Source organism: Protopterus annectens, chromosome 8.part0, assembly GCF_019279795.1.
Source record: "Protopterus annectens isolate FY-2018-M chromosome 8.part0, PAN1.0, whole genome shotgun sequence".
NCBI classification, from domain to species: Eukaryota; Metazoa; Chordata; order Ceratodontiformes; family Protopteridae; genus Protopterus; species Protopterus annectens.
Window position 1 is genome coordinate 1,365,439,078 of NC_056741.1, and position 10,983 is coordinate 1,365,450,060.

General features: G+C 41.5%; 1 protein-coding gene across 1 annotated transcript in view; it reads right to left on the reverse strand.

The window, feature by feature from the left end:
- LOC122808489 (transmembrane protease serine 4-like) overlaps positions 1-10,983 on the reverse strand; it is a 412,097-nt gene that overhangs the window by 185,513 nt on the left and 215,601 nt on the right. The gene's annotated exons all lie outside the window — the stretch shown is intronic.

Below are 10,983 nucleotides of genomic sequence, written 5' to 3' on the forward strand. Positions count from 1 at the left end.
CAGACTAATGTTTTGCTGGAGGAGTGATGTTTAAGTGAGGTCAGGAATTGATGAATTTATGTAATGCTGGATTAATAATTCTATAAAAATATATGTGATGTACAAGGCTTGTAACTGAACATGTTAACATTGTTTCTTTCTCTTATATAAAGTGTATGGTTGCCCATGTCATAATTCAATAAAGGTGTTAAAAAATGAATCTGACTTGACAGTTTAGTTACAAATATATCAAATTTGTCTCACTACCCCAGAAATCACATCAAGATATTAATTCTGAATGTGTGAGGACACTCAACTGATGCTATTTGCTTGGATTACGATTGCACAAAGTAAAATGCAAAACACAAACAAGATCATAACTTATACAAGCAGGTTTCTTACAGAACTAAAGATGATGAACATCCAAGCTGAAAAATCAGCACAGGCCACATTTTGGTAATGTGAATAGTTCTATATAAATCCCTTTGGAAAAAGCATTTACCTTAATAGACAACTATTTGGAACCATCCCGAACCATCTTCAAGAAACCAAAGTCCAAGCCACAACTAAGACTAGAAAGATGACAACTAAGGCTAGCATTGTAAAGTAGCTAATGGCAACACTGCAGATTACTTTCTACATGGTCATCTAGAGATGTAAAGAAAAGGGGGAAAGTTATGACGAATTAGAAGGAAAACATGATAGCAGCATGTGCAGTTCATATAACGCTCAGACTGGGAACAGAAGGAAAAAAAATCTGCATAAGATATAAGCCCAGAAGCCTAGGACTGTACCAAATCCTCCCAAACTTGGATACAAGTGCTGCAAGGGAACACTGTTCCAGTAGCAGAAAATGCATTCTTAAGACTGTCCATTCCTGCTCCTGTATAAAAGATAATGGCAGAGACCACATACAGAGCACATTTATGGGGCTGTAAAGGTTTTATAAGAGCAAATACCATTCCTTAACAATAAGCATCATGGCACAAAGTATCCTGAAGTTACTGTAAATTGTCAAACAGGTGTACCAATTCAGCTGTCAATATTCACAGAAGTTACCAGGAATTTCATATGGATAGTTATCCATGGGCAACCAGTTTCAATTACTTTGCTGCCGAGTACTAGAAGTCTGAATGAGTAGAGGCTATTTACAGTGGGGGCCCGATAATATGAGCTCTAGGGTCGTATACGCAAACATTTAAAAACAACTTTGGAATTTATTTAAAAGCAGATCAGTAGACATCTTATGAAAGAATTAAAGCACAACACATTTCAAAAAACAATAATGATATCAATAAGTAATAAACAGTTAAAATCATACGGACTTGTACATGGACAGAAAGAATCCAGAAAAGAAGAATACTTGTCATTTTTTACTGCCTGGAATACAAGTGGAGTAATACCCAGAAAGTCAGAAAGCTGGCTATTAGTTGAAAGCAGTGGCAGGTGAAGAAAATATTTTAACTGTAGTAGGCAAGGAAATGACAGAATACAATGTCAGCAAGTCCAGAGAAGGATAGAATAGTTTGTACAAGGGAAACGGAAAGAAAATAATGGGCAGGATTAGGGACCAGACTAATGATGTCAAATCTGTTTGAGAGGAAACACTGCATTCAAAAAACAGAAACCATTTAAAACGGAGGCTGAAAAGGCATCCCATACTTAAGACAAAGTATGCTAGCTGGAATGATACACATTTGAGAATGGATCAGATAAAAACTAAAAGACCTTAGATTATGAGCAGGTATATAAAGTTAGACTGCAGTGATGGCTGGACAGTTTACTTTTGGACTACCAGGAGTCCTTCATTTTGTAGAGAAGTTGCTAATATTGCATGCAATGCTGCTAATATTGCATGCAATGCTTTATCCACCTGGTGTCTAGAAAGGAAAGTGCATCTTTTTTTAATAAGTAAAAAATGTATTGACATTTTGTGCTATTAGTACTCTGCATAAGCTGTGGCTTAGCAATTGAAAGAAAACAAGAGAAAAAAATGTTAGAATTGTCAGTCTAAGGTTCTAACGGATAACTATGAAGTACTGAATTTCAGTTTTGTTATACTGCTATAGCTTTCTGAATATTAAGGCCTTCTTCAGTGCTGAGCTTTGGTTATTAGAGCTCAGACCATCATGCCAACTGCTATGCACTGCACACAAATTTGACTATTTGGAAAACCTATGTTTAAATAAAAGTTATTACATCCCCTCAGGTATTCCAGTATTCTCTTTAGTGCACCCATCCTTTCTACAGTGAACCATTGTCTTCCTAAGTCTCCAAAAGGTTTCACCCTTTATTATAATCAAATCTCTACCTCCAATACCTAAACCCACCTGGTTAGAAACTATGTGAACCATAAAGGAGATGATTTATAAACTATATACAGGAATTGATGCCAGAGTTTATAGTCATTTAGAAAAAAACTCAATTATGGCACTAGAACAAAAGAGCAATAAAAAGAGTTATATGGAGCAAAGGATCATTTGTGTTAAAGGCACAGTGGAAAACTGTAAAAAGGGGAAGAATCTAAGTATGGCATGGATTGACTACAAAAAAGCATTTGATTTTATCCATGAATGTGGGATACTGAATGCTTAAAATGTATAAAATACCCCCTACACTCAGACTACATTACAGTGACCATGAAACAGTGGTAGACCACTTTGCAATTAAGCCATGATAAAGGAAAAATTATTATCCCAGGGATAAAAATTCAAAGGCGGATATTCCAGGGGGATTGTCACCACTGCTATTCTGTCTTGCCCTTAACCCATTAAGCTGTCTACTTAACAGCTTAGGCCCTGGCTATAATTTGGCTCCCAGAAAACAACACAGTGTAAAGACTTGTCATCTTCTCTGTCGATAATTTAAAATTGTATAGCTCATCAGATGAGGAACTGAAAGCACATCTGCAAATTGCCAAAACTTTCAGATGATACAAGAATGTTATTTGGCCTTGATAAATGCACAAATGCAACTTTTAAAGCAGGAAAACTGTAGCACCAAGAAAACATCTGTTTGGGACAAGAATGCAATATAAAAGAACTTGAGCAAGAGGGAGTGTATAAATATTTGGGAATTGAGGATCAACAATAAAGCATGAACAAATGTGAATGAAACTTAGTAAGGAATTCTTTAGAAGACTTAAATTAATCATAAAAACAGCACTGACATCTAGGAACAAAATTCAAGCCATAAACCAATTTATTTTTTATGTTCTAAATTACAGTTTTGGAGTGATTGTCCCTAAAATGTGTTGGATAGATAAGACAGAAAAACAAGAAGGATGCTTCATGCTCAAATGGTTTATAAAAATCAGTGCATACCAAGATTATATATTCCTCGTTCCAAAGGAGGAATGGGCCCAACTGAAATTCATTACATGTATAGATCTGCAATTGTGGGACTGCACACATTTGCTGACCTCACACGACCCAAACATAGTGAAAGTTTTAAAACATGAGGAGAATAAATTTAAGATGACTTCTCTGCTTAGTCTAGCAGAAGCATATTGACACCAAGCAGGAATGGAAATCAAACAGAAGTAGATAAAAATCAGGCAGAAACTGAATGTGCCAAAAAAACAAAATAATACAAGGTGACGGGCCAAATGAGAAGACAAGAAATGTGAAAAATGCATATAGGTGCAATTACATTAAACTTCTGGAAGAACCTCATGTTGATCAGGATCAAATGCAGGAACAGTTAAGGAGACGCAAATTCAAACCAAGAGATGAAAGGTTAATACTGGTGGCCCAAGATAGTGGGCTACTTGCACGTTGGTTTACAATGTCCATTGAACATGTGGGAGAAACAGACAAATGTAGGTTTTGTAAAACAGAATGGGGAACAGTTGCACAGCTCGTTGCTGGTTGTGACATACTAATGGCAGAAGGAGTGTATACTGAAAGGTACAATAATGTGGCAAGACTCTTGCAGTGGGGATTGTGTAAGCATTATGGTATTGAAATGGCTGAAAAACCCTGGAAACATCAGCCACGAAGCATCATAGAAAATAATGAAGTCTACATCACGTGGGATCACCCATTACCAACAGTTCAAAAGATAGATGCTAGAAAACAGGATAAAGTGGTCCATGAAAAGAAGACAAAAGTAGCATTGCTCATTGAAAATCACCAGACCCAGTGACTAGTGTCTTGCATACAGGGAGACAAAGTCATAAAATATTAGGATTTTTAGGCAGAAATGAGAAGAAAGATAGCCAGACAGTTCCAATAGTAGCAGGAGCAACGGGCCTCATAAAAAATAATCTCCAATCATATTTAGATACATTACCAATACATGTAAGCCTGTACAAATTGCAGGAGTCATTACTGGGCACATTGCAGGTGCTGTGAAGAGCACTTCTGGCAGACATAAAAGATTGAAACAATACTAATTTCATGAACTTTAAAATCGTACTTTAACTTAGGAATGGGGTCCATTCCAGTCATGGTATTAGAAACCCACAAGACTTGGAGAAATTAAAAATAGTGAGAGAAAATTATTGCCAGCCATGTGTCCTACTTCTGTCCAGATTAGACCTCTTTACTAATATAGCTCTACAAAACCAATCAGTAGTCCAGGCAACAAGCACACTGCACATATAGCTGAGAACAGGAGAATAATATACTGATAAATACATAAAAAAAAAAAGAAGTTATGCACTCACCATAACGTTCCATTTGAGTTGTTCCATCTCGCCTTCATTCTTCAGTGATGGGTTTGGAGCCGATCCTCGGCTCCGACACGGCCGACTAGCAAGCTCAAAGTTCTCCAGTAGCTCAAGACCTAACCCCTTATCCCACAAAGCACTGCTGGAATTACCTCAGATCTTGTTTGCTGCATACCATATAAAAGTACAATAATTATTCTGCCTAGTAATGAAGACACATTGAAAAACCAGCATGAAGACAGCCTCCAGGTCAACTGCCAGCCAGGAGGGGGAAGGAGGGAGGAACTGCCAGCCAGGAGGGGGAAGGAGGGAGGAACGTGAGAATGAAGGCGAGATGAACAACTCGCATGGAATGTTATGATGAGTGCATAACTTCTTTATGTGAAGTTGTTCAATCTCACCGTTCATTCTTCACTGATGGGTAGCGTCCCTAGCACCCTGATCTTAGGTGGCTCATGGAAGTACACTCTTCAGAACCGTAGAACCAAATAAAGCCCTGTCCCTGGTGGCCTTATCCACTTTGTAATGAGTTATAAAAGTGTGAGGTTTAGACCATGTGGCTTCTGCACAGATGTTGTCCAAAGGTAATTTGGCTTGAAAGGCTGAAGAGGTAGAAACTGCTCTGGTTGAATGAGCCTTCACCTTACTAGACAAGGGCATGTTATGACAAGAATATAAGTGATACAATCCGACAGCCACTTAGGGTTGTTTTGGCAACTCCTGGCCTCAGAAAAAAAGATACAAAAAGCTGATCTGATTTCCTAATGTCTTTTGTTCTGTCTAAATAAAAATCTAAGTTGTCTGTGAACATCGAGTTTGTGCAACATATATTCCAATTTGTTGGTGTGATTAGGGAAGAAAATGGGCAACTCAATGACTTGATTGATGTTGATCTCAGAACATACTTTAGGCAAAAAGGATGGATTTGTCCTGAGAGATACTCTATCAGCATGAAAGACGATATAAGGAGGCTTGATGGATAGGGCTTGGAGCTCTGACACTCTGCGGGCTGAAGTGATGGCTACTAGGAAGATAGTTTTCCACGATAGAAATTTTAGTTCACAAGATGATGCAGGCTCAAAAGGAGGAAGAATGATGCGAGATCACATAAAATTTAAATTCCAAGGAGAGTAAGGTGTCTTCACTGGAGGCCTCATGTGAAAAGAACCTTTTAGAAAAGCCTTAGACAATTGGTGAGCCATAATATTCAAACCATCAATTCCTAGATGGAAATTAGATATAGCAGCTAATTGTACTCGCACCGTAGCAGCCGCTGCTCCTTTGTTGAAAATTTGTCAAGAATTGTAAAATAGAAGACAATGGCACTTGGTAAGGGTCAATGTTATGGGAAGAAGCCCAAATGGAAAATCTCTTCCACTTACTACGATACAATTTTCTAGTGGAAGGTTTATGGGAAGCCAACAAAATTTGACTAGTGTCAAGGGAAAGATTATAAAGCCTGGCTATGCAGGGAATTGGAGCAGCCAAGCGGTTAGCTTCAGTGTCTGCAATGATGGATGAAGATCCCCTGACGGATGTGTCAACAAGTCTGGAACCGGGTCCAAGATCCATGGATCTTCCAGAATGTGATGGTAAAGAAACGGAAACCAAATCTGCTGAGGCCAATGAGGGGCTATAAGGATGATTGTTCATCCCAGTGACTTTGCTTTCTGTAAGAATCTGGGTATCAGAGGAATTGGGGGAAATGCGTAGAGGAGACCCGGGGGCCAATCGTGGACAAGAGCATCCCTCGGTGAGTGACCTGGCATGGGAATCAGGGCAAAAAAGCTTCTGCATTTTTTGTTGATATGACTGGCAAACAGGTTGCAGGAAGGCTGGCCCCATTTGTTATAAATCCTGTCCGCAATCTCTTGTTTGAGGGACCATTCGTGGGGCAATAAAATTGCCCTGCTCAGTCTGTCTGCTATGACATTGGATTTGCCCAGGATGTAAATTGCTAACAAAGCGCTGGGATGACACTTCCCGCTGCCATACTCTGAGGGCTTCTCAGCAAAGGGGACAAGACTTGGTCCCGCCTTGCTTGTTCAGGTACCAGACCACTAACATGTTGTCCGTCTGTATTGCAATTATCCCTAGAGAAAGAGAGTCCTGAAAGTATTGCAACGCTAGAAGTACTGCTCTCATCTCCAGGACATTGATATGCAGATGTGATTCTTGATCGGTCCATGTGCCTTGGGCAGTCTTTCCCTGAAAAAGCCCCCCTCCCCCCCAATCAGGGAAGCATCTGTGGTCACAGTGGCAACTGGAAGGGATAGCATGAAGGGACGTCCTATTGTGACATGGAGACGTCAACCACCACAAGATCCTTCTTGCAGGAATTCGTTATCAGGATCATGTGACTCATTGGAAGTTCTTGGTAAGACCATTGCGTGAATAGAAGCCATTGAAGGATTCTCATATGCATCCTTGCTAACAGGTTTGCTAAGATTGCTGCTGCCATCAATCCTAGTACTTTCAATACCTCTGCAGCTGGTGCTCTGTTCTTTGATACCAAGGACATGATGTGTTGGTGAAGAATACAAATCCTTTCTGGTTGAAGACGAAGAGTGGTGGTTGATTCATCTAATTCTGTCCCTATAAAAAATGATGATATGTTGTGATGGCAACAAGGCAGACATTTCAAAGTTGACTGCAATGCCTAGCTGATCGCAGAGTGTCAGAGTAGCCTCTCTTGCTTGAAGTTGACGCCTGGTAGTGGAGGTAAGGAGCCAATCATCCAAATACGGAAACACCTGGAATCCTAGCTGGCTCAGGTGAGCAGTGACTACTGCCATGCACTTGGTGAACACTCTGGGGCTGTAGGGAGACCAAGGGCAGAGCTCGGAATTGATGATGATTGGCTCCCAGCCAGAAACGCAGGTCATCTCTGGATGACCTGGCCATCTTTATGTGGTAGTATGCATCCTTGAGATTGATTGAGAACATCCAATTGTCCTTCCCTAAAAACGGGAGTATGGACTGTAGCATGACCACTCGGAACTTCTCTTTTCTCACAAATCGAGTCTGCTGAGATCCAAAATGGGTCTTCAGTCCCCTGTTTTCTTTGGAACCAAAAATAATCTTGAGTAAGTTCCGAATCCTGTTTGTTCTGCCGGGACTGGCTGGATGACTCTTTTAAGCAATCAGCGTACCTCTATTGCTGCTTGTCCCATGTGACTGGGTGGAAAATCCAGGATTTTTTTGACGGGAAGGGGCTGGGTGTTGAATGAAATACCCTCTGGAAATGATACTTTGTACCCAAATGTCATTTGTTATATTTAGCCAGGCATCTGGGTACAATGACAAGCGACCCCCTACTGCCTCCAGAGTAAGACAGCTGGGTTTCCCTGCAGGAGCGCTGGTAGGACTGACCAGAGAAGTGATTTATCACCCTGGTGTTTGCGGACCCCCTCTGTCGTGAGGGTGGCATCTTCCATTGTAACCCCCCCTGCCTCTGGAGGGGGGCTCTCCACGTGCGTCTTGAAAGGCGACTCCGACAGCAGACAGACAGAGTCTTTCCCTCTTGCTCACACCTGATCAAAGTCTCCTTCAACTTTGGCCCAAACAAGGATGAGCTGTCAAATGGGGTATTCGTAAAGGAGGACTTGAAGGGTTCCGCGAAGGAACAGAAATGCATCCAGGCATGCCTAAGCAATTCCTGTACCTGCAGCTCTAATCGAACCATCAGCTGCACAAAATAAGAGACGCATGGACAAGTTGACTATCGAATTGAGGGTAGCGAGCTGGGTGGCAACTTTGTCAGATACACTCGTAGCTACAACACCCTGAAGAGCATCTCCCAATTCCTTAAGATCATCTCTCTGCAGTCTAGTAAAATGTGTCAAGTAGTTCTGTGATCTGAGTGAGAAGGTGGCTGAACTAAAATTGCATTTCCCATATCTATCCATGAACCTAGATTCTCAATTAGGAGAATGGATAGACGAGGAAGTCTCAGACATTTCCTTTTTGGTGGCTGCTGCCACCACCATGGCATCAACAGGGACTCCCTTGGTCAAAAAGGACTTTAGTCATCCTAGGAACAGGTCCCATATATTCTGGTGACTCCTATGCACTACAAAAGACCAGATCCAAAAGCTCATCATAGGGTGGAAATACCCAAGAGGTGGAAGGTTGAGACCCGAATGCCTTCAGGAGAACAGACTCATCCTCAGTAGGGCTCTTGGACTGCCAATCACCCCTCTGCCTAAGAATTTCAAGAATCTCCGCAAAGGAGATGTCCTCAGAGGGGGATCTAGGGGACCCTTCTGATTCATCCAAGTCAGTGTCTGATGTGAGAGACTCCTGTGGGGAGTCCAAATGCCTCCTCTTGCATAATCTCTTCCTGGGGACATCTTCAGGGGGAACTTCTAGAGAGGTCTCAGAAGAGCAGGGAGCACCCTGTGGGGCTACCTGAGGCTTTGGGTCTCTACACTTGGGATGACAGGAGGAAACAGAAACTGACACAGGCACTTTAGGGGAAGAAGAGGCCAGACCTTGAGATGAGGAAGTCTAAGGAGACAACACTCACCTCATAGCTTTGAATGCACCTCGGCTTGGATGAGGAGTCGTCGACGGATCTGATGGAGCCGTGACCCCCTCCCGCACCGAAGCCATGGGCTCCGAGCCTGAGGTAGGAGCCGAGCTCACCTGAGAGGAAGAGTCTGCACTGACAAGTCGGTGCGACTATCCTCCCAGACTCGACCAGAGAGTGTCAGCTCCTACAGTCCCCGGTCAGCACCGAGAACATCCGAGCAGAAGGAGCCGATGACACTGGAGCAGGTGTCTGCTCCAAGGAGTCTACAATCATCAGGTTGGCCTCCTCTGGCTCCAAAGGTCAGGTATGGCTTGGAGGAGGAGCAGACAATTCAGGAGTAATGGTCTTCAGCTCTGACGGTTGGGTCTGAGCCGACAACAATTTAGCTAGGCCTGGTGCCTTTAAGAGTTTCTGAACCAGCCGGTCCATATCCAGATCGGACAGGCTGACAGAAGACCTAGAAAAGTGAACAGATGGAGCTGACTGGAGCAGTATAGATGGAGGTTTTTTGGCAACGGGTTCCAGAGCAGTGTCCCGGTTCTGAAAAGAACAGACTGTCAGCTCCGAAGTCACAACACTGACTTTTTTCCTTTCTTAGTCCTGGATTCAGAGGAAGATTTGGATGATTTGCTGGCCCCATCCTGGTCAGACAATACCTCTGAAAAAGGGTGTTTGATAATACCCCTATCAATTAACTTCATCTTCCTTTCTGCAAGCACTCTAGTGGAAAAGGAGTGACAGATACTGCACGACTCTTGCAGGTGCACCTCACCCAAACAGTAAAAACACTGCACATGGGCATCCATGATGGACATCTTCTGTCCGCAGTCTGGGCATTTTTTAAACTCAGACTTTGGATGTTTTTCCTTCTCTTCAGACATTTCACAAAATGCAATGTAAAGAAAACACTATTTAACTATGAAATATTTAAAGTTAAAGAGGAAATCTAACTAACTCACACAATACACACAGCCCAAAGGCAACTAGTAACCAACTATTTAACTATATAAAGATAAATAGGATTAAGGCAATCCAATATCAAAAATCCCAAAAGGGTAACTAACTAACAACTGTAGGAAAGGGCCCAAGGCCAAATGGCCGAAGGCAATCAAAGATTTTACTGTGGAAAGGGGAGAACACAGGAAAACAACTGTTAACTAGATTTTATTATATAAATATATATATATATATATATATATATATATATATATATATATATATAGTAGTAAAAGATATAAAATTGAAATATAAAACTTGCTGAAAGTTGAAAACTCCCAATAATAGTCTCGAGCAACACTGGAAACCAAGAGATCAGTGCCGCAGCAAACTAGATCTGAGGTAATTCCAGCAGTGCATTGTGGGATAAGGGGTTGGGTCTCGAGCTACTGGAGAACTTTGAGCTTGCCAGGTGGCCGTGTCAGAGCCGAGGATCGGCTCCAAACCCATCAGTGAAGAATGAACGGCGAGATTGAACAACTTCACATCTAAGCTTATGAGATTTGAGAGGCAGTGCAGGGAAAGCATTTAACTCATTACATCCAAGTAATGCCTCCAGGTGCATCTCCAGTTAACCCTTACTGATGCCCCTAGGTGTCAAACATTGCCTGTCCAAATTTGCATCAATAATTCCAAAACCATGTTATTTACAGGGTTTAAAAAGATTTCATCTTCAAGCTTACACAATAGAAAACTCAACTGCATTAATATTTGATCTCTGTCTACTGCATATTAACTGTTGTTTTTATGATATTAATTTATATAGATATAATTTTCATGTTTTTCTAAATATCTCAACAAC